We start from the raw sequence: 25,619 nt of genomic DNA on the forward strand, positions 1-25,619 counted from the left end.
GATACGACTTTGCTTCTTTCGTTTGACTTCACTGGCATGATAACTCTTCTTGGTCGAACGTATGTTGAATGTTTTTGTGGACTGTGAGAATAGTACATCTTGTACCCTACAACTAGTGTCTCTAGATCTTCGAAGCAATCACCGCTGCTCCTGACTCAAGATCATGTGTTGTATAGTTAACTTCCTGTGTCTTAAGCTGTCTTGAGGTATAGGCAGTGACCTTTCCTCTTGCATAAGAACACAACCAATTCATACTGATTATGACGTCAGAACCTTGTGGGTGATTAGATGTCGCGAAGATCTAAAAGAAAGTATGATTACTCATGAATTAAGTAAAAAGGATAGATACTTTTGTTCTATTTGTCTCCTTGTCCCAATCGACAGAAAGGGCATGTATTGGGCTTCTAAGTTTATTCGCATGGCAGCACGATCACTCGTAGTCTTGGGCAGTCTCCGTCCTGAAGTTCATATTAGAATTCATACATGGTTCAACGATCACAATCTCGTGTATACGAGTCGTATATAATTAAGATTGAAAAGGTAGTCGAATAACTGATTTTTCTTTAAGCTCACATCCCATCGAGGAAAAATAAGTTAAAGTGGAATCGTCAATTCTAAACCTGTAGAACCTTGATTATATATCACCCCTATGTATACATTCATCAGCGACAGATCAACCGTATGGATCTTTGGATTTGAACTTGACGTACTGTACGAGTGGCACTTCAGGGATTTCTTCTGAAAGGAAAAGAACTATGAGGTACTCCATTCATGAGTACTTGGTGTTCTGATATGACGACTTCATTGGAAAGGCGATTTCGAAGAAAGAGATGTACGTATGAAGCTGTTTTTGTGAGAATCAAATTGAATCAAGTCGTATGATAATGTCGGAATCATAAGGAAAGTTAAAGACATTAGATTTGAACATAAGACGTTTACAGACAAAACACAACCGTGCAACCATCAACAGAGTTACAGTACTTTAGACTACTACAAGACTATTGCTGCGAATAAGGTATACTACAAAAGGCAAGTATACGCAACACGAGCGTCCCTATACCGACGGGATCCCGCAAAAGATAAGACTCTGGTTGCACTAGTTTTGGATGGTTTATAAGTCTGTTACAAAGAAACGCCTAAATTATTTTAACGTGGTTTCGGAGTAGGTTCTCCTGTAACTGTGATCCTGAGAATCCTACTGTCTATGCCAGAGTTCTTTGTTATAGGGCAATCCTTCTTGAGGTGCCCTATCTCCCCGCATTGGTGGCATGACTGGCTAGTGCTAGCCTTGGTGGCGGGAGTGAGGTGTTTAGCCAGTGTTATGTGGACACGAGTGCCTTCCTCATTACACTATCTTGGAAATTGCTTCCTAAAGCGTTCTGCAGGAGTTGCCACTGGTTGGTTTCCCGGTTTGGTACTACCATCGGAACTCTCCACTCCTTTGTCGGTCTTGCTTGTGTTGCCTGCGTTGATGTGTGTAAGGAAAGTTGTCACAGCAGCTGCTACTGCAACTTGTAATGTAGCGGCGTCGATATGGAGGATAGGGGTTTCGTTGCTCGGCTGATTGTTTCCGGATGACGACATGATTCTGTAACATGAAAGATAAAGATTTTGTGGGCGATTCTGGTTGACTCTAGATGTACTTCGATTGTTCAAGTAAAGAGTAAGACTATGTTCTCGAAAGTTTGACCTACATCCCTATGATGCAGTCCTAGCACTGAGTGGAAGTGTGTTTATGAAGGGTTGACCTACATCCCTATGATGCAGTCCTAGTAATGAGTGGAAGTAAGTTCGTAGAATGGTCTCAAGACGCTTGTCGTTCAAGATGAGGTATCGTTGGTTGGTGAATAACATGATACAACCACTAAAAGAGACTTGGAAATGTTTCCGGAGTTAAATTACTATAGTCCAATGACTTGACTAAAGCATGTTTCAGATAGACTCCAATGAAAGTATGATAAGAGTACTTGAATAAAGAATGACTCAGAAGTTAGCCGACTGTCAATATCTTTGATATTCATGACGTAAAAGTTCGGGAAAATGACCTTGTAAAAGGTCTTACATCATATCCATAGAAGATAGTTCTTGACATCATAAAGGCCTAACCAAATGTACTTACAGTACAAGATAATTTCATAGAAAATGCCACATCGGGCATAGACAGAAAATGATTCCTTTTTACAAGGAAAATAAAGTAAGGCATTTACTACTGGCGACGATAACCCTTATGGTGAACCCTTAGTTCGGCTAGTTGACGTTCTATATCAAGCAGGCATCTTTCGTACATCTTATGGTGTACTTGGAGCTCTATGACTTCGGCTCGGGTTTCAGCTAGTGCTTGCAGCAGGGACTCATGGTTTCTCTCGGATCTCTCACTTGTGATCAAGGTGATTCGTGCGAATGGTATGCATTCTGGCATTGACATTAACCTCTTAGATACGTTGGAGAGTCGTCCTGCCCTGAATTTCGTTTCGGGCAACTCTGCAGGCAGAATTGGAAGAATTCTGTCTGCTGAGCTTCCTTCACTTGTGTTGTAGAAGCTTCGGTCTCCCTCAAATGAAATAGGTTGATCTTGCTCTTCGTTCCCTATCTCCAAACATTCTACCCAAGGGGGCTTCGGGCCATGAAAAGTCAGACGAGGGTTAGGAATTGGAACGGGAGCTGCCTGGGGTAGGTTCTCAACCTCGGGTTCGGAGTTATCAACATCCGAAAGGTTTTCAGCATGGTGATCATTCAAAGGGATTGGATGATCACTCTCTAGTTCTTCTTCAAACCATCCAACAATGCCTTCATTTGGAAGGTATGGGTTGCCGTGGGGATGGAGTCCAATTATGTTATCTACGCGAGAATTGGGTTAAGGAAATAATTATTAGACGAACTATCTAGATAATTATTAGAAAATCTTCATTAGTTACATCGCTATCTGTAAAGTGCATACCAGTCATATGTAATCAACACAGGATAGGCTTTCGAATAAGCGACCTTAACCCCAAGTTCACAAGGAATAAGGGTAAAGCAAAAACTCCACTGATTCTAAGTCTATAATATCCTAGTTACATATAGCCTTAGTGTATCCACTTAGCAACTATCAACTTAGTAATGAAGATCCTTTTTAGTTCTCAAGTAAGTAATTATGGTAACACAAAACACCCCAATGGTATTTTAGACTTAGGTTATGTTATAATGTTCTCATTGTGGTAATGTTGTTAAGTTTTGAGAATTGTTGCAACATCACAACCATTCTTGGGCATATGCTAATCACTCCTCGGACCAGCATAGTTGATCAGGCTATGCCACTCCCAATACTGACTATACATCCCCAAGCTTACTTGTGATATTCAACAATCGTAATACTTTTGTTCTTGTCGTTGTGACACCGATTTTAGTATGAATGCAGGCACGTATACTTACTTAAATATTTTATTATTTAGAAGTATAAACTCTAAGTCAAAGTATTTTAATCCCATTGTATTTATAGTTAGTATATCATTTATGGGTTGATATACTCAATTCACTATAAACAAAGCTCTGATACCAATCTGTCACACCCCAAAACCGAGAACGGCAGAAACGTTCTGGGGCGGAGGACGTCATGTATGTATAACAACAATGTAAAGTAGTAAACAAGCAACAACATTATCCATTGCATTAATAGTAATAGTTTAATACATGTGTGTTCTTTCATAGAAATAAGACATTACAACAAGTAATCAAAATAAAAGACGAGTCTTGACTGCTCCGTCTTCGCAAAACCTGGTCATCGTACCTGTCTACTGGTGACCTGGGAATACAAGTTATTTTGAAAGTGTAGATCAACATTTAAGCTGGTGAGTTCATAAGTATTTAATGTCATTGTTCGTATAAGTTTGATGATAATACTTGAAATCGTTCAATGTAATTGTTTGTATATATTTTGAAAACTCCTAGAAAATCCCATATTTTCTACTAATATAAAAAGTAGTCTTCTACCAAGACCTGAATGTTTTGAAAGTAGTCTTCTACCAAGACTTGTATGTTTTGCTGTAACAAAGATGGTTTTCCCCTTTATGACTACCATTAATAATATATATATAGTCTACTTCATCGTTTACGTGAATGTATCACAAAATAAAAGTAATAGGGAAAATATAGCCATATAAGTATTATCCTTTGGTATTAGGATAAACACGACATCGCGACTGTCGAAACGTTCTCACCGTGAATATCTGTAGATGTTCATTTTCCTCTGTAGCTAACAGCAGGTGGAAGGAATGGTTAGTTCCTTAAATGTCTTCCTAGTATAAGTATTAACCGTAGACATCAGGAGATGTGTCATTATCCTCTGTAGCTAACAGTGGCTATAGGAATGGTTAGTCCTACAAAGTATCCTTTGGTACTAGGATATAAAGTCCAATCTATCTCGTCGATTATGTGATTGTATCACAAGGTAAAGATAAGAAGGAGAACTATATAAGAATATCTACACATATAATATGTAATAGTAACTCATCATATATTATCTACATAAACGTATTCATGTAAATGAATCTATGTAAACGTATTCATGTAAGCGTATCTATGTAAATGTATTCATGTAAGTGGAGATCTCTGTAAGAGTATCCCTATAAGTATATCCATGTAAGAGGAATCTCTGTAAGAGTATCCCTTCATATAGCATGTAGTCTAGACTCATGAATGAACTGACTCTGGTGTAATTTCTTGTAATAAGAATAATGTTTTGTATCCCCTAAACTATTCCTATAATAGTTTACTAGAATGTAATTGATGAGTGTCCAAGTTGGTTTATACAACCTTGCTACCCAAGAGTGTCGGATCTGAATTAACTGATGGAACATTTATGGCTATATATGTACATATGATATATAATTAATATTTAAATGACCTTCGGACGAGTACCCAATATCCCATCAGACCACATCCAAATCGAGGAAAAGGAAACAGGGTGGATAGCCTTCCTAAGTCTTTTAAACATTTCTTATATAACTATACATATAGAGGCATGCAATTTATAATATAAAAGCATTAAAGAAGTTTTATAAAACCTTTGAAAAGTTTAGTAGATAAGAATTTATGACTTGATGTCAGTTTATAAATCAAATCAAAAACCGTTTGACAACACAGTTTAAGTGTGAGAAAACCTTTGTTTGAAGCACAACTATAAGAGATTCAAAAAGAAACCTACTGTTTGTAAGACAGTTTCTAAAAGTATTTCAACATGTAGAAATGTTTGAGAAAACTTTTTGAAGTACATATGAAAATGTTCGTTTGTTCTGGTATATGAATGTATCTCCTTGAAATAGTATTTCTAGTAAGTAAAAGTTTGCGATGTTCTCGTAAAACTATACCTATTATAGTTTTCTTTAAGTGTGTCTCGTTTGTATAGTAATCCCTAGTAAAATGTTCACTTGTTATGAAAAGTATAATTTCTATAGTGTCTAAGATTGACACATAAACATACAGTATAAGCAGAGTGTTTGATTTATACATATATAACAACCTTTTTCATTTCAAAAGATATGATGTTATCGTGATACATTTTGCATATGAAAGTTTCCTTATAATAGTTATAAATCACATATGATTCCATTCATAAAAAGTGTATAATGAAACTTTATATAACACACGAAAATTATCGTGTGTTTTACTTGTATTCCCCCCTTAAAAGTATATAAAAACATTTATAAAACATTTTAAAAGTGTGGATTATAGGGGTATGAACTCACTTGATAGATTGAAGAAAAGCGAGACGAAAACCGAGCAGAACTTCTACCCAATCAAGCGGATTCCTTGGGATTCTCGGGAATCTCGGGAGCGTAAAACTTCCTTCCCAACTTGGATATGAAAACCAAGCCTTTGGGATGACTCCGAGGGTTGAAACGCAGAGCTTCGGCGCGAGAAAGGAAGGAAAGGAGCAAAAATGGTCGGCATCCTCTCACCCTTTATATAGGGTCTGAATCCTCGGATTACGCAGGGCGTACCAAGGTATTACGCTGGGCGTAATCCGGATCAGACCGGTGACTCCTCCTCCAATGGATAATATCGGGTATTTATAATTAAATTAAATATTTTAATTATTAATAAACTTCAAAAATTCATATCTTCCTCATACGAACTCCGTTTTCGACGTTCTTTATATCCACGCGTAGGTGAGACTACAATCTACAGCTTTCGTTTAGACTCCGTCGGAAAATTTTGACTTTATTTTTAATATTATATTTTTAATAGGTCGGGACAGGAAAAGTCCGTTAAAATTTCATAACTCCTTCACCCGCTGTCTGTTTTCGCCAGACTTTTTACCGTTGTAATTGATGGGTTTTAGGCATAAGAACAGTCCTATGTGCTCATACAAACCCTAATGCTCGGATCTAGATTTTTCTATTGTACATGCTTTGAATCCAAGACTAATAAACTTAGTTCTAACATATTATAAACTTAATTAGGGTTTATAGAATTACCTTTGATTGTTATATAGCAATATTCCTTGCTTGGATTGGCCTTAGAAAGCTTAGTGCCTCAAGTGCTGCACCTCTAATGGAGTCACAAACACCATATGCAACTTGGATGAAGAGGAGAAGAAAGGAGGCTGCCCAAAAAACGACTAGAAACCCTAGAGAATCAGTTGTTCACGTTTTTGGGGCCTAAGGGGTCCTTTATATACTTGTGTGGGCTGCTAGGGTTTCTAGTCAAAACCCTAATGGACAGCTTAAACTCTAAGCAGCCCATGGAACCTTCTGGATAAGGCTATGGACGAAAATATGATGGGCTTCCATCACAATTTCGTTCACCCCTTATTCCTTTAGCATTCCTTAGCCCAATAACTCAATTATCCAATAATTGCAGTCCAGTCCCCTAAATTTAATTAATCTCTTTTAGCCACAAAATTAATTATCAATTAATTCTTGACTAATACTAATTAAACAATATGATTTCTCCTTTAATATATTATTCTCATAATATATTAATAAATCATATTTAAACCTTTCTCTCTTTAAATCATCCTACATATTGCTATGGTGAAGGCAACCCAAAAGGACCATGCTCATAATCAGGTCAAGTACATACCAAAATAGTTATGGACTTAGACACTAATCCAACAGTCTCCCACTTGGATAAGTCTAATAACTATTTTCCGTATGACTTCAGAACTTGATCAACAATCGTAGCTTTCAAAAGCCTATCAACTCTGATCTTATCAGATAGCGTGTCCTTTAGATAAGGGATTATATATTCCTCCATTCTCAAGATATCGTATAGACATAAGACATGAATTTTAATCATTCTCTCTATACTGTTTCCCGACTTCTGATTTATGACGACTGATAAGAGACTACAATTGAACACATCAACTTAGTCTCGGCTTGGCCAAGCGCTTAGGTGTCATCATTAAATCATCGAGAGGCCCACAGATATCGCTTTTATCCCACTTTGGATAAAAGGAATGGATAAACTTCGACTCAAATGCTTGCTTGAATTTACTGATCGAATCACACACAACAATAAGTTTTATAACACCAAGTTACTGGTGCGTTTACTTATTATCAATGTGCAACCGACCAACAAATAACAACTCACACGTCTCAGTTTCAAGAATATAGAATATTATCGTCTCACTAATCACTTGTGATAAATCCATGAAGTGATCCAAGTGAGTGTGGGTTTAATCCAATACTCTAATCTTATCAAAGCACTCATGAACTCTGCAGCAAACTTGTGCTATGTCTAAACACTTCAGACAATCTACAGACAGATTCATGACAGTCTTTATTCACACCTACTCCTAACGTGTGACCGACTGTGGATGTTTGAATAACCTAGTTATTCTGGAAGTCAAAACATGCAAACTGAAACATAATAATAATACTTAATCCTATATGGCCTCAAACTTGTGAGAGTAAATAAAACACTTCTATTTAACCACCATATTGATTACTCATTATTATCGTTTACTGTTTCAGAAAATCAACTTATTACTTAAATTACAACAATAGTTGTCCCATGCATAAAGCATGCACACTATGTTTCCTATGGTCCTTACTTTGTGAAATAGATCAATTGAAAAACCTTTTCAATGATGCTCATTTCACAATTCCCAATCCTTATCATTAGTGTAAGAACACAAGGTTCTTTGCTACTATTAGAATATGCTAGATTCTAACATCTCATACAACGATCCTTTCATAAAGTCATAGCACAAAAGTCACCAAGACTTAGCTAATGAAATTACAAAGTACTCTCTCAGAAATTGTTGCAAGACAATTCCATAGACACGAAGTCTCACATTCAAAGTACATTCCTTTGAACATCCTTCTTGCATAAAAGTTTCTAATCTAGACATAGACTCTCAACATCCAACTTCCAATATGGAAACATTTCCATATTTTCCAAATGACAACTCATTCTTAATAGAATCTTATCTATTCATAATAATGTCAATATGGTCCATCCAATACCATACTTCCAACTACTCACAAGCGACTAATCCTCAGCGAACTTTGGATCGTCCTTTGATAGTTGTTTAATTATTTTAGTCAAAACCAATTCTAGTCCTTTTTCCCTCTTAATGCGCTAGACATTTGGAAAATTTTAGAATGGTAAAATATTATAGCATTTGCAATCGATCCTATACCCGAAGCGTATGGGACACGATGCATAATGTCTTACATAAATATATGATACTTTACCAATCTTTTGCCATAATATTTTATGTGTCATGTTCTCACAATTCGAACTATGAAGAGGGATGCTGTAATCATAATCGAAATTTGAGAACACACAATGTATCTTTTGACTGAAGATATTAAAATTTCTCAATCTAAGCTTTAGATTTTGAAACGAAGTATAATATTCTCTCCCTTAATTATATCAAAACAACTTTTCAACCCATGCAACTTTGCAAATTGAATCTTTGTTTTTCTATAATTAATATTGCTAACTTGCAATACTCGCCATAATAATCATACAATCATAACACTTATGCTCCCACTATCATGATGATTATTATCATATAAGCATAACACTTATGCTCCCACTAGCTTTGACATGTATTCAGAAAACAAATGAACTTCCAGAAAAACAATGCTTATTGAATTTCTGAAATTCATATTTTTAATACCAGATGCTTCGATAAGCCTTTATCTAAGCTTCTTAAACTTGTACACCTTTTCCTTAGATAACTCATATGTGTGCTTAGACAATTTTAGAACTTATGTTACTAAGTTCCAAATGTTCAAACTAATTGCCAAATCTCACAATTCGAACTATGGAAAGGGATGCCGTAACCATAATCGAATTTGAGAATACAATTTTCACAATTGCTATCTTCTTAAGATCTCTCTTAGTGAAAGCATTTCCTCACAGTCATTTTCATGAAGGAGGGAATCTTATGACACTTAGATTTTACGGTGTATGAGTTCCTATCCATGTGAATTTGCCAAAACCAAAGTTTGTGACAAATTCAACCTCATATGGACTGAACTTTCTTAATCTTGATTTATTGCCTTATGGTAACACGAGTGCCCACCATGTCTTCCAAGTAGTTTAGTAACTTGTCCTTACATATCAATGTACTTTCCATCGACTAAGGCTCTAGTATGCATTCAAATGAGAACTCATAGAACTCACATACGCAATTAACTCAATTGGAATGGCACAGAAACAAAATCATGTCAGCACGATAGGTTGTAAACCTCAAGTCGTGTACTAGTGATGATCTATAAAGTTTATTCTTGATTTGTTCTTGAAACCATTCAAGACCATTAAGACTCCCACTGACTCCTTGATATATAATATTCTCTTGTCAAGAAACATTTCTTGACAAAGCAAATATTCAAGAGTTAGTGTAGTTCTTATCAAGGCAAAACACTTCATATAATTGGTCCTAGTTGGTCTTTGTCTTACCGAAGATAGCACAACTTACCAATTTCAAATGTGCAAGAATGAGAAAACTTTTCCAAGTTCCACATTTGATGAGTGTTATAAACCTACTTAAGACTTTTCACTCAATGTCACAATCTTGACTCTAAGACTTGATATTGGAACGAAGTATGATTGACTTATTGATTTAACCATTTTTACAATACTTGATTCCTCTTCTTAGATATGCAATTGCACTAAGACTCACTTAGAGGATCTATTGAGACATGGTTCTTAATCTTTAAGACTTATCATAATACATAATAAAAGGTACTCTCCCTTCTTCTTAGAAAAGAGAAACTTTTATCTTTCTGCCTACTTGATTCTTCTTTATTCGTTCTACTATTCATTGAAACTCTTTCAATCAACTCAGAATTACACTTAATCTTATAAGTATAATCATTTTTACTAAACTTTAGTAAATCATGACTAATATCTTTGTCACTCTTGCGGTGGACTTGATCAACGCACAACCTTGTGTACTTGATCTCCTTGTCCTTCAATTGACACTTTGCCAAAGAATTAGTCTAAGTTTCCCAAATGTGAAAGTTTTTCATTCATCATACAATACACATTGTATGATTCCAAGTTTCTGTCCAATTGAAACTTGGGCGATGAGAAACTCTCCCTATTTGGTAAACTTTTGATATGTCCACAAATAACATAATTAAGAATCAAATCCATTTTTGCTGATAAGAGAAGTACACAAACATCAATTTTTCATATATTTCATTGCAAGGATAAACAAATAAGATAAAAACCAAAAATTTATTTTATTCATAAAAACAACGTAAAACATGTCCTTACAATGCAAAATTCAAATGAAAAACTATGTAATCATATACTTCTAACAAATCTATCATAACTTCCTAAGCTCAAAATCCGATCTTCGAATTCATGCGATCGAAATCCATTTCTTCGTGATCAGACTCATCTTGCTCTTCCATCAAACTTCTTCTCTTTTCTCTAATCCTGAAAAACATGCAAATGTAATCTTTTCACATTATGAATAAAAAGAATAGGAATTTAAATGGAGTTAGATAGTGGATTTTATACCTGAAGTAGAGCCATACTTATCGACTCTCCTATCTCTTAGATTCTTCAGGTCCTTCGGGCAGCTTCGTATCCATTGCCCCTTCTCTTGGCAGCAGGAACAGGTGGTGTCCATGGAAGCATGGTTGGTTGAGTTATCAGACAAATATGCTCCATTACTTCACCAAATCATTTCTGATTCAGCAGCAATAAGCATGTAAGTCAAGTCAATGAGGGTTGCATCAAGTTTCATCATATAATACTCTCTTATGAACTTATCATATGATTCAGGGAGTGACTGAAGAACCCAGTCCACAGCCAACTTATTTGAGATAGACACTCCTAACATAATCAACCTATCAATGTGTGATTTCATCCCTAGGATGTGAGCACACACGGGTTTGCCATCTTGATGTTCCATTTCCAATAGGGAGTCGGTGATCTTGAACCTTTCAAATCTTCGATCATTAGGGTTAGGGAGAACAACGGGAGGAAGAGGAGGAAGTGAAATCAAGCTAGTCCACAGTGATCCTTCACTATGAATCAAGCTTTCACTTTCATTAGGAACACTTTTTCCTTGGGATTCGGGAATACCACGGTTAGAGTTAGACATCTACAAAACGGGAGAAAATTCAAGTTAAGTTGATTGAGTCATTAATAAAACACCCAAATGAGTTATTAAGGCTAGGATCCAACACAATATTCTACAACCTAGAAAAGGGATGACGTAATCTAGTTGCAAAATATTTGAAGGTAGGTAAATGACGATTTACCAATTTCCACCATGAAAAACGAAAAGAAGATTAAGTTTTAAATGAATTGAAACTCCTAGATCTTTTGAGATTCATCGAACTTTTCAATGGCATGTTTAATCTCGATTATGCCCTACTATTTGTGACTGGGATGCCGAGGATCACAAACAAGGTGTGAATAACCATACGAATCACGTGGTGCACCCAATGCTACAATCATCTAATCAATGTGCCAGTTAGCCACACACGCTCCATTGATCTATGACAAACATCTAGTCACCCTTCGCTACCAATGTCATCCCCAAATTAGTGTACCGGTTAACCACACACGCTCCACTAACGTTTGACAAGGGTACGAAGTGTAATTCTATGGATTGGCATACAATTTCACATTTTTCCTAAAGTAACTATGATTTGGGAATTTGAAAAAGAATTTAGTTACTTTGTACTTCATTATACTTATAATGGAAGGTTTTCTGTCCTATCCTACCCGTTCGGCTAACGACCCTCCACTAGTCAAGAGTGCGGTGGGTAAGAGTGGATACCCATTCAATCACCATTTTATAGGCAATTTCCTTAAACACCCCTTATAGACCAGCTTCGTGAATGAGGCCTACTAACGGTAAGACTGACTGTTTACTCATACATATATAATATTAGACTTTTAATGGTATATATAGTATAGGGTGTATTTTTCACTTTTAAAATACTAGGTGGTTTAATTTAGTAAATTATACCTTTTAATTTAAATGTAAACCAAAACTTTATGGATTTATTAAATCACTTTTAATTATACACTTTAATTAATTAACAAAACCATAAGGGTGTGATTCGAACTTTTCAAATTACTAGGGTTTTAGAATTTAACATTTCAAAATTAAACATATAATCAACTTTTAAATTCCAAAACTTGAGGGCAAGTTTTGAAACATTTCAAAACATTAGGGATCAAATAACAAATAATTCAAATTAAACAATTAATTTCATAATTATCTACATTTGACCTAATCTTATTTTAGTCATTAGATAATTACCAAATAACTTTAAATAATCCACATTTATCACATAAATAACCAATATATAAGAGATTTGAAATTATCTATTGTTTTGGCAAGGATAATCACTAATTTAAGATAAAAATCGGATTTTAACTTCAAAAAACGAATTAGGCATCAAATCCAAGTAAAAAAAAACAGTTAAATCCCGAAATCCCCTCTGTCTGACCCCTGGACTCGCCGAGTCAGGGATTGGACTCGCCGAGTCAGACAGACTCGCCGAGTTCATCCACTGACTCGCCGAGTCAGGTCGGGCAGAGGCCAAAAAATCGTTTTTCAGTAAATAATTCAACATAGCATCATATACAACTGAAACCAATCAAGGCTCTGATACCACTGATAGGTTTTATGCATAAGAACAGTCCTATGTGCTCATACAAACCCTAATGCTCGGATCTAGGTTTCTCTATTGTACATGCTTTGAATCCAAGACTAATAAACTTAGATCTAACATATTATAAACTGAATTAGGGTTTATAGAATTACCTTTGATTGTTATATAGCAATAACAATCAATTCCTTGCTTGGATTGGCCTTAGAAAGCTTAGTGCCTCAAGTGCTGCACCTCTAATGGAGTCACAAACACCATATGCAACTTGGATGAAGAGGAGAAGAAAGGATGCTGCCCAAAAAATGACTAGAAACCCTAGAGAATCAGTTGTTCACGTTTTTGGGACCTAAGGGGTCCTTTATATACTTGTGTGGGCTGCTAGGGTTTCTAGTCAAAACCCTAATGGACAGCTTAAACTCTAAGCAGCCCATGGAACCTTCTGGATAAGGCTATGGACGAAAATATGATGGGCTTCCATCACAATTTTGTTCACCCCTTATTCCTTTAGCATTCCTTAGCCCAATAACTCAATTATCCAATAATTGCAGTCCAGTCCCCTAAATTTAATTAATCTCTTTTAGCCACAAAATTAATTATCAATTAATTCTTAACTAATACTAATTAAACAATATGATTTCTCCTTTAATATATTATTCTCATAATATATTAATAAATCATAATTAAACCTTTCTCTCTTTAAATCATCCTACATATTGCTATGGTGAAGGCAACCCAAAAGGACCATGCTCATAATCGGGTCAAGTACATACCAAAATAGTTATGGACTTAGACACTAATCCAACAGTAATACCATTGATGAGATCTTCGATTCTCGTTTAGGTCATGTTGGCAAAAATGCGCTCGATCTCGATTTCAAGTTTTTAGCTGTCTACGACTATGTCTGAAACTTCGAAAAATCATAACTTCCTCATATGAAGTCAGATTTGGACGTTCCTTTTATGTACATTTACGGTTTAATGATACCTACAACTTTCATTTAGATACCTAAGGCTAAAAATTATTGTATTGAAACTTCGCATTTTACGTCTATCAGTGTTGCCGGTTTTGCCGAGAATCTTCGGTTGGTCATAACTTCTTCGTTATAAATCGGATTCTAGGGTTCTTTATATGTACGATAACCTTGATACGATTCCTACTACTTTATTTAACCCAAATAAGATTTTAGGAAAGTTGAATTTTGACCTAAATTTGACTTGTGATCCATCATATTGTCTCGAAATATCGGGTTGTCACCGGATCCAATGCTATAAATATGGTGACATTGACTCCATCAAAGAAGATGGAGACCTCTTGTTGGCTATTAAGGTCACGGTGTGGGAAATTTCTAAGTAGGCTCTTGTACCTTTCCCAAGCTTCATAAAGAGATTCTTCGGGTTGTTGCTCGAAGTTGGCAATGGCTTTCTTTAGCTTGGCTATCTTGGAAGGCGGGCAGAAATGGTCTATAAACTCTTCTTTCATCTTGGCCCATGTGGTGACCGATCCGGGAGGAAGTGACTTTAACCAATCTTTTGCAGCTCCTTTAAATGTGACAGGAAGCATGCGAAGAAGCTGGGTCTCGCGTGGAACATTCGGTACGTTGAAGTAATCGGCCACATCATTCACTTCGTCCAAGTGCTTGTAAGCGTCTTCGTGATCCTTCCCGTAAAAAGGAATCTCCTTGAGTTGGGCGAGAATATGGCCTTTTAGTTCGAAAGTAGCGGTCACGGGAATTGCGGGTTGCACAAGTCCCGGCCCGGTGTCATCACGCATCCTTTTCTTCCATTCCCCCATGGGGACTTCATCAATGTTAGCCATTGTGATAGCTAACTCTTCTTTGGAATCGGTTTCGTGCTCGTAAGTATGCTCTTCTTCTTCCTCGGTCTCGTACTCGATATCTTCTTGAATTGGCTCTTCAATTGTCAACGAGGCACTGGATGCTCCTGATTTGCTGCTCCTCTTCTTGCTGAAAACGAACTTTAAGTTCTTGAGTGGTGAGTTCTTTGAAGATGTGGTTTCTCCAACGGCTTTGCCCTTGCTCTTCCTTAGCGCGGATTCCGGGTCTTCAAGAGGGGGGACCAGAGGTGTATCAGATCCTCGGGTCATGAAACAACTGTAAACAAAACAGAAAACACATAAAAAGAACAAAAATAAAATAAAAATTAAAACTGAAACAACGATGTACTTGCCGAGTCTACTCGAATGCACTCGGCGAGTTCAAGGCAAAAACTAAAAAAAATTTATAGTTATCCTAAAAACATAATTTTATTGAAACTAATTCTACTTACTGGATTACTTTGTAAATAACTTTATGTAAGATAACTCCCACACAAAGGATCGATTAAACTAGAATTTAATATTAATTTTAGAACCGTTCCCCGGCAACGGCGCCAAAAACTTGATATGTGCAAACTCACTTAGTTTTAAACCTACTTTTCATTATCAAATAACACACAAAAGGCAGTGAACCTATCAATTGTGGTATAGCTAAATAAGCAGGGTATCGATCACAGGGAACGACAAATTATAACTAAAAACTAATTTTATCTAAGTTAATTAATAAGTAGGGGTTTTCTCTAGTTTTACAAGACTAGAAACTTACTAACTATTACTTAATTTAAGAACTAGAAAATAAAGACTTAACTAGATTCAATAATTGGAAAGGAACTTCTGTTTAGTTCAACTTGGTTGACTCTATGGTTGATTTCAAGGTAATAGTGCAATGGATTAATTCTTTCGTTGGTTACCGATTCAAGTGATTAGATTCGTATTCACTACCCTAATCCTTAACAAACAAACTAACTTAAACAGTGGCCAATTGTCTAATTTAATTAAATTCACTAGATTAATTATTCGGGTTAAGTTAGACTTGCAATAGTTAACTAAATTATTCTTTTAATCAACTTCTTGTTTGATGGTCATCTTACAAGCTTGCACATGGATTTACTTAATTTTCTTATTAATTCTAGTTTCATATTCATTAATCCTAGACATATAGCATAGTGATCACATAGCATATGAGGTTAATAATCAATAGATGTTCATACTAATCAATTATCTTCATATTAACAGAAAATTAATTATTATTCACACACAAGGTTCTTTAGCAAGCTAAAATAACAAAATTCACCAACTTAGAATTAATCCTACCAATCAATCAAACCATATTGTCAACTTTGTATCCCCAAACAGAAGTTTAAAGGTTTTAGCTCATAATTGAAGTAAATAACAGCAAACAAACAAAGTCAAATTGCTTAACCATAATGATAAAACAAAAGAATAAGTGGAATGATGAAATTTTGCCTCAATTACTCTCCAGAATTGAATTCTAGCTTCTTTCGTCGTCCTCTAGGGTTCCTATGGCTTCTCAATCGCAGCAAAAACACTTCTGAATCGTTCCAGAACTCTTTCCCATCGATCTGTGGAGTTATCTATAAATATCCAAATCGACTCGTCGAGTCAGGTGGTGACTCATCGAGTCCCTCTCACATTCCCTGTATTGTGATAACTCTCTGGGATCCCGAGTCATTATCTTCTCGATTCTTCGATTGGACTCGCCGAGTAGTCGATCTGACTCGCCGAGTCAGTGCTAATTTTAGTGTTTTTCTTCTTTATTTCGTCCTCGATCTTCCAACTGTTTCTCCCGCTTCCTTTTGCTTCCGAGCTTCATCTTTGGACTGGAAATATAATTTAAACACTTTTAAGTATCTTTTGTCCATAATATGCAATAATTTGGCTAATAAATGAATAATGATGTATACTTAATATGAACCAATTATGCACATATCAAAATACCCCGCACTTGTCTTTTGCTTGCCCCCAAGCAAAACTGAATTTTAAACATATTAGAATCACATATGACAACTCCAATCTATCCCAGCCATTATGCCAAGACCGCAACGCATGCATTTGTGTCTAAAATTTTTCCGAAAGACCTCCCATACTCCAAATACTCACAATCCTCATAAACACTTGACCACTCACCCCGAACTATGCTCATTTTATGCAACCCTCCGAATCCATCCGCAGAAAACCTCTTACCCTCAAGGTGTTTTTAATTGAGCAACCCAAGCATACATAATCTAGAATTACAACTTTTCGATACCACTATGGAGCTCTTTTGGAATTCTTCACTTCCTTTAATAATTTGATCTTTGATCTCTTTGAATTCACCACCTTTATTGTTTGATTTTTGGTATCTTGAACTTTTGGATTTTCGGAATTTTGATCTTTTGATCTTCTCATTGATTGCTCCAAAATTGTTACACTTCTCTTGTAATTCTCTTTTTTTACATGTACCTCACTTTTTTTTTTCACTCAAATCCCTACATGCTTAAGCAGGGGCGCTCAATCTCAACCTTTATTGGCTAACGATAACAATCTTCCTGGATACATTTCAGGTTTAGGCTGCTAAACATATTGCATCCCTCGAGCCGAGCGGGGTCGTGTTTTTGTCCCATGATTTCACTGGAATAAGGAAGCCACAAATGTACTAGAACGTATGTAGGCTCAACCAAACATTTGGGTTTTCATGCAATTATCAACACAATTCTAACATGGAATCCTAATTTTACTTTTACCAAAATTTTCTAAATTAAATCCTAAGTAATATTTTTGGTATGCAAAATTTTTAAAATTAGCCTAAATTAAGATTCTAAGTTTTCTACTTATGTGACCAACCCCCTACCCCACACTTATTTTATGCAATGCCCTCATTGCATATTATGCATGATAAAAACATAAAAAGAAAATAAAGAGGGAATTGGAACAAACTCCCCTGGGATAACAGTCGATAGATTGATCACTTCCTTTCCAGCTCCAATTCAATTGACTTTAGACATGGGAACAACTCATCCATGCCTTGGGTGTCAGTTCTCGTGTGGGTCGCTCCAAATACGCGGAAAACAGTATAAGATCTTCAAAAATTAATATGGAAAGAATAGATAGTCAAGTGGTACTCTAGCCAGCATCAAATCAGCAGTCCCTTCGACATGAAACCAAACGACTCGTCGAGTATATACAAGACTCGTCGAGTTACTTCGGGAAATCTTCGGATTTTTGAGAATTAAGGGCGACTCGTCGAGTCAGTTTAATGCACTCGACGAGTTGGTCACTGAATGAAAATAATAGCATTCTGTATCTGATCCAGCTTCCAATAAACTCTCTATACTTTCTATTCACTTCTAGACTCCCTTGCCAACATCTCTAAGGATCGGACTCAATACTTTAACTCTAACGCTCTTCTTTCTTGACTCTCTTTCTCACTTTGATTCTATGATTCTAAACCCTTTTGAAGCTAGCACTCCTAATTCAATTCTAAAAAATTGTCAAAGCATCAAACATTAAATAAACATTAAAAGCAAGTTCTAAAAAACATTAAACAAACCAAATAAAAACAAACACAAATAAAAAGATTAAAAATTGTTTAATAAAAATGCCAAGAACTCAATCATCCTCATCATCATCATCATCATCTAGCCCTGCTCCACTTCCTCCCGCACCACTTCTTCTTGCACTTATCACCTCTTCCCATGATGGAATGTATGGAAAGTTACCACCATCAATGTGTGGAATGTTAAAGTGGTCGAAAAGTCGTATATGTGATTGGTTGCTAAAATTCAAGCTCCGCGCCATCTGATCTTGTAGCCGCCTCATCTCCACATTGTACCAATCCATTGGTACTTCTTCGTTGTCAACCGGAATCAACAGCGACTCTTCCTCCACATCCCGCTCTCTTCTCGAACGAACCCTCCTCCCCGGTGCTTCGTGACCAACAACCGGATCATCATTCGGGATGGCATAATGGCCACCACCATAGTCTTCAATAATGCTCGCTCTCCGGAAAAGAATTGGATTGAATGGAGGTGTAGGGATCATCGTCATGAAGTTCCATGCACCGCGGTTCATCAACCCGAATGAGTTGGCTAATCGGGTGACAAACATCCCACCGTTGATTCGAGAAGTTTTGCGATCCTTGACCGCACCCTCCGAGAGATATGAAGCTAGACACCAAGGAATATTGCAAAAAACGCCGGGTGTAATAATTCTCCACAAATAGAAGACATCAAGGTTAGACACCTTGTCATCATCTTTCCTTTGGTTGATGGTGGATGAAATGAGACGATGGATGAGGCGGTGTGTTGGGGATCGAATGCTCTCTTCCTGTGCCGACTTCGGAATATAGACCTTGTTACCAATTGTACTCCACTAGCCCACGCTCGTAACTCCTTCGGGAAACACCATATGGGTTTGTGCCAAAAAGGCCCGAAAGATGGGTGTTGAGACCAAGGGCTGATCATAAACCCCTAATCGACAGGCAAGATCCACCACAGAGCATTGATGAAATTCTCCCCCAAGACAGAAACTAAAGCTTGACGTGTGATAAGCATCCACTCCCCCGGTGAAAGATACCGTGGAGAAGAACTCCAAACACAGCTCCAAATAAACCAGCTCTTGAATACGGAAGACCCGGCTCCACCCGTCGCAAATCATCGTTTCGACTTCGTGGTGAAACTCCTTTACAAGATAAGGAGCTAACTCCTCCTCATAGCGCACATTTTGCAGCCAATCCCAATGTATCCGGTTGGGCACATAGATCTCTTTCTTTTTTATGTCAGCCAACTTCTTCTTCCACTTCCGCAATGTTGAAGCGGACTCGATTTGTGGGAAATTCAACCAAGGAAAGTCCCCTTGGTGGCCACTGGAAGTTTTCCCCCTTCTGAACATGATTTCTGCAAAACAAAGACACAAAACCCAGAAACACATAATAAAAAACGTCTCGCATATGTTTCCCGACTCGACTCGTCGAGTCCATGTACGACTAGGCGAGTCGCACGAACTGCACGAGTCAGTCGGAGGGTCGATGGAAATTGGACCATGAAACCTGGAAATTTCGTCAAGGGTTTTGTCTAGACACATATTATTAAGGTATTAAGGCCAGAATAAGCATTCAAAACAACATAATTCATGAAAAATCAAAACACTAGAAATTTACTACTTTTCAAATACGGGTTTTTTCATGCAATTTCTAGCATAGATGGCCTTATAATCATGTTCTTAACAGAAAACAAGAAGAAATTCATTACCTTTTTAGATGGCACTTGAAAGATTTGAAGAAAAATTGAAGAACAAAGATGAATGCTTGAGAGAAAGTTGAGAGATAGGCGCACGGCGAGTGTGTGTGTGAAAAGAAAACTGATTCATTAGGGTTAAAACCCTAGTTACTGGTTGTAAAAGTAATTTCAAAATTATTATTTTTTTTCTGTAAATAATACCGACTCGTCGAGTCGGGGTCAGACTCGGCGAGTCTGGTCGCGATGTCAAACTTTTTCTGAAATCCATATACACTCGTCGAGTCGTGGTGAGACTCGGCGAGTCTTTTGCAAAAATTCATAAAAATTTTTCATTTATCTAAAAAAAATCATTTCACCCCACACTTAGCCCATGCACACTCTCAAGCAGACATGTCCGACGAATTGGAGAATTAACAATCTAAAACGAAAGAAAAATTTCAAACAAAACTAAAAAGTAAAAGAAAGCAAACTCTAAATAACGGGTTGCCTCCCGCCAAGCGCTTCTTTTTAAGGAGTCGTTAGCTGGACTCCTTCCCGTCTACGTCTTGTCATCTTCCAGCATCGGGAATGCACGCCCAGTCTTTTGTGGTTTGTACTTTGTTTTGTAAGCGAGAATCTTCTTCTTGTAAGCCCTTTTCAATGCATCTCTTTTCTTTTTCACAACATCATCCTCAGCTCCTTGGGCTTCCCTTTTCCTCTTTTTCTTCTTTACCCCATTCTTTTTCACCTTTTCTTGCACCTCCTTCTCTTTAAATTTAATTACTTCATATTTCATGATGGCTCGTGCTTTAGGTTTAGTAGTGAATGGTTGATCAGCTTCCACCCTCCTTTCCTTTGTCTCTTCATCCTTTCCTGTGCTCAACCCATCTTCAAACGGAATCGTATCAAGCCATGCCACATCGGCGAATTGAACTTTCATTCCCATTCCTCCTTCTGCTGTTTGTTCTTCTAAAGAATCATGAATAATATCTAAATCCAAGGTATGTGAAGAACTAGTTACAAACAGATCTGAGTCGGCCAAGTCTTTGTCAATTTTGACTGGACTCGTCGAGTCCAGTAAAATGACTCGGCGAGTCTGATCGGTTTCCATTAATTCTTGGGTGTTTTCTGAGTTGGCTCCTTCCAGTAGCTTTTCTAACTCCTCCAAGTCCTTGTTAACATCTCCATCTTCTTCAGAGCGTATCAAAAACTTGGTTGGATCTTCTTTTAGCAAAAGTGAAAGCTCTTTTTGTAATATCTCATCATCCAATTGGATAAATGAGATGTCTTCATTCTTTTCCTCTTCTTGCTTGGCCTCTGGAATAACTTTAAACATTACAGACTCATCACCCACCCTTAATGTCAATGTAGACTCACATATATCAATTAACGCACACGCGGTGTTCAAGAGTGATCTCCCCAAAATAATTGGAATTTCGGGGTCTTCTTCCATATCAAATTTTATGAGGAGATCTTCACAAACGCCTTGTGGATGAATTATCGTCTTGTCCGCCAAATGGATCTTCATATTCACCGGCCTTGGTTCTGGTAAATTCAACTTCTTAAAGAATGAAAAAGGCATCAGATTGATGCTTGCCCCCGAATCAGCTAATGCTCGGGTGAAAACGTCATTACCAAATTGGCGCGGAATCACAATATTTCCTGGATCACCCTTCTTTTAAGGTAGCTCACTCATCAATATTTCCGCGACTTCAGCCAAATATTTCCTAGCAGCAAAAAGACCCTTAAGCAAGTTGAAGTACTTAGGTGTTTGGAGCATTGTGTCCACAAATGGCACATTAACTTGTAAATCATTAACATGCTTCATGAAGGTTTTGTATGCTTCTACTTTTTCTGCAGGCATGGCTTTGGTTGGGTATGGCAGAGGAGGATTATAAGGCTTCAAAGAACTGACATTTTTCTCATTTACGATTGGACTCGTCGAGTCCAATGAAGTGACTCGGCGAGTCGGATCGGGTTTTGCTGGGTCCGATTCTTCTACCTTTTCTGCCTTCTTCTTGGAGATTCTCAGTGCTTCTGTAAATGTTTATTCACTGCTGGAGGTTATTACATTTACATTCTCCATTCTTGGATTGGGTTCGGTGTTACTTGGAAGTTGACCCGGTCTTCTATCATTCACTTGATGCGCAAGCTGCCCCAGCTGTTTCTCAATGTTGAGAATTGATGCTTGCTGATTCCTTAGCATGTTTCTGGTCTCGTGTATGGCAACATCGTGATCACTGTGTCTTTTTTCAGACGCGGCTATGAATCTAGTGAATAACTCTTCTAAATCGGCTTTCTTTTCTACCGGTTCTTCCGTTTGGTATAGTCCCCTCTCCTTCTGCTTGTATTTCTCCTCCTTTGCCTTCTTATACTCTTCGTATGGTAGCCATTCCTTCTTAGGTTTCCGACAATTTTCATCATATCGATCGCCACTTGAATAGAAGACTTGAGCTCTCTTATTTCCATTCTCATCCAAATCATAATCCTTTGTGAGATGGGGCCCTCTACAATTGTCGCATCCTACCCTAATAACATGGATTGTTTGATGCATTTTTGTCATTCTTCGATCTAGACTATCAAGCTTAGCTATCACCGCTGCCATGCTATCATTTGCCGCGTTCACTACCCCCCGACTTACTTCGTTTCTCGGATTGTGGTATTCTCTAGAGTGCTTAGAGAATTCTTCAATTAATTCTTTAATTACCTGGGGTGCCTTCTTTGTGAGCGGGCCTTGAGAATCAAGCAATTGCCTTGTGGTGACATTGACTCCATCATAGAAAATAGAGACCTCTTGTTGGCTATTAAGGTCATGGTGTGGGCAATTTCTAAGTAGGCTCTTGTACCTTTCCCAAGCTTCATAAAGAGATTCTCCGGGTTGTTGCTCGAAGTTGGCAATGGCTTTCTTTAGCTTGGCTATCTTGGAGGGCGGGCGGAAATGGTCTATAAACTCTTCTTTCATCTTGGCCCATGTGGTGACCGATCCGGGAGGAAGTGACTTTAACCAATCTTTTGCAGCTCCTTTAAATGTGACAGGAAGCATGCGAAGAAGCTGGGTCTCGCGTGGAACATTCGGTACGTTGAAGTAATCGGCCACATCATTCACTTCGTCCAAGTGCTTGTAAGCGTCTTCGTGATCCTTCCCATAAAAAGGAATCTCCTTGAGTTGGGCGAGAATATGGCCTTTTAGTTCGAAAGTAGCGGTCACGGGAATTGCGGGTTGCACAAGTCCCGGCCCGGTGTCATCATGCATCCTTTTCTTCCATTCCCCCATGGGGACTTCATCAATGTTAGCCATTGTGATAGCTAACTCTTCTTCGGAATCGGTTTCGTGCTCGTAAGTATGCTCTTCTTCTTCCTCGGTCTCGTACTCGATATCTTCTTGAATTGGCTCTTCAATTGTCAACGAGGCACTGGATGCTCCTGATTTGCTGCTCCTCTTCTTGCTGAAAACGGACTTTAAGTTCTTGAGTGGTGAGTTCTTTGAAGATGTGGTTTCTCCAACGGCTTTGCCCTTGCTCTTCCTTAGCGCGGATTCCGGGTCTTCAAGAGGGGGGACCAGAGGTGTATCAGATCCTTGGGTCATGAAACAACTGTAAACAAAACAGAAAACACATAAAAAGAACAAAAATAAAATAAAAATTAAAACTGAAACAACGATGTACTTGCCGAGTCTACTCGAATGCACTCGGCGAGTTCAAGGCAAAAACTAAAAAAAATTTATAGTTATCCTAAAAACATAATTTTATTGAAACTAATTCTACTTACTGGATTACTTTGTAAATAACTTTATGTAAGATAACTCCCACACAAAGGATCGATTAAACTAGAATTTAATATTAATTTTAGAACCGTTCCCCGGCAACGGCGCCAAAAACTTGATATGTGCAAACTCACTTAGTTTTAAACCTACTTTTCATTATCAAATAACACACAAAAGGCAGTGAACCTATCAATTGTGGTATAGCTAAATAAGCAGGGTATCGATCACAGGGAACGACAAATTATAACTAAAAACTAATTTTATCTAAGTTAATTAATAAGTAGGGGTTTTCTCTAGTTTTACAAGACTAGAAACTTACTAACTATTACTTAATTTAAGAACTAGAAAATAAAGACTTAACTAGATTCAATAATTGGAAAGGAACTTCTGTTTAGTTCAACTTGGTTGACTCTATGGTTGATTTCAAGGTAATAGTGCAATGGATTAATTCTTTCGTTGGTTACCGATTCAAGTGATTAGATTCGTATTCACTACCCTAATCCTTAACAAATAAACTAACTTAAACAGTGGCCAATTGTCTAATTTAATTAAATTCACTAGATTAATTATTCGAGTTAAGTTAGACTTGCAATAGTTAACTAAATTATTCTTTTAATCAACTTCTTGTTTGATGGTCATCTTATAAGCTTGCACATGGATTTACTTAATTTTATTATTAATTCTAGTTTCACATTCATTAATCCTAGACATATAGCATAGTGATCACATAACATATGAGGTTAATAATCAATAGATGTTCATACTAATCAATTATCTTCATATTAACAGAAAATTAATTATTATTCACACACAAGGTTCTTTAACAAGCTAAAATAACAAAATTCACCAACTTAGAATTAATCCTACCAATCAATCAAACCATATTGTCAACTTTGTATCCCCAAACAGAAGTCTAAATGTTTTAGCTCATAATTGAAGTAAATAACAGCAAACAAACAAAGTCAAATTGCTTAACCATAATGATAAAACAAAAGAATAAGTGGAATGATGAAATTTTGCCTCAATTACTCTCCGGAATTGAATTCTAGCTTCTTTCGTCGTCCTCTAGGGTTCCTCTGGCTTCTCAATCGCAGCAATAACACTTCTGAATCGTTCCAGAACTCTTTCCCATCGATCTGTGGAGTTATCTATAAATATCCGAATCGAATCGTCGAGTCAGGTGGCGACTCGTCGAGTCCCTCTCACATTCCCCGTATTGTGATAACTCTTTGGGATCCCGAGTCATTATCTTCTCGATTCTTCGATTGGACTCGCCGAGTCAGTGCTAATTTTAGTGTTTTTCTTATTTATTTCATCCTCGATCTTCCAACTGTTTCTCCCGCTTCCTTTTGCTTCCGAGCTTCATCTTTGGACTGAAAATATAATTTAAACACTTTTAAGTATCTTTTGTCCATAATATGCAATAATTTGGCTAATAAATGAATAATAATGTATACTTAATATGAACCAATTATGCACATATCAAAATACCCCGCACTTGTCTTTTGCTTGCCCCCAAGCAAAACTGAATTTTAAACATATTAGAATCACATATGACAACTCCAATCTATCCCAGCCATTATGCCAAGACCGCAACACATGCATTTGTGTCTAAAATTTTTCCGAAAGACCTCCCATACTCCAAATACTCACAATCCTCATAAACACTTGACCACTCACCCCGAACTATGCTCATTTTATGCAACCCTCCGAATCCATCCGCAG

At 37.2% G+C, this 25,619-nt stretch overlaps 1 non-coding gene across 1 annotated transcript; it reads left to right on the forward strand.

Annotated features, from left to right (window-relative positions):
• The first annotated feature begins 22,938 nt into the window (after positions 1–22,938).
• LOC145071728 (small nucleolar RNA R71) lies at positions 22,939–23,045 on the forward strand. Its single transcript, XR_013690735.1, has one exon. It is a non-coding gene; the product is annotated as a small nucleolar RNA R71 (small nucleolar RNA).
• The last annotated feature ends 2,574 nt before the right edge of the window (positions 23,046–25,619 follow it).

The sequence above is a fragment of the Lactuca serriola genome, chromosome 8, assembly GCF_051521515.1.
Source record: "Lactuca serriola cultivar US96UC23 chromosome 8, Lser_US96UC23_V15, whole genome shotgun sequence".
Classification (NCBI taxonomy): Eukaryota; Viridiplantae; Streptophyta; class Magnoliopsida; order Asterales; family Asteraceae; genus Lactuca; species Lactuca serriola.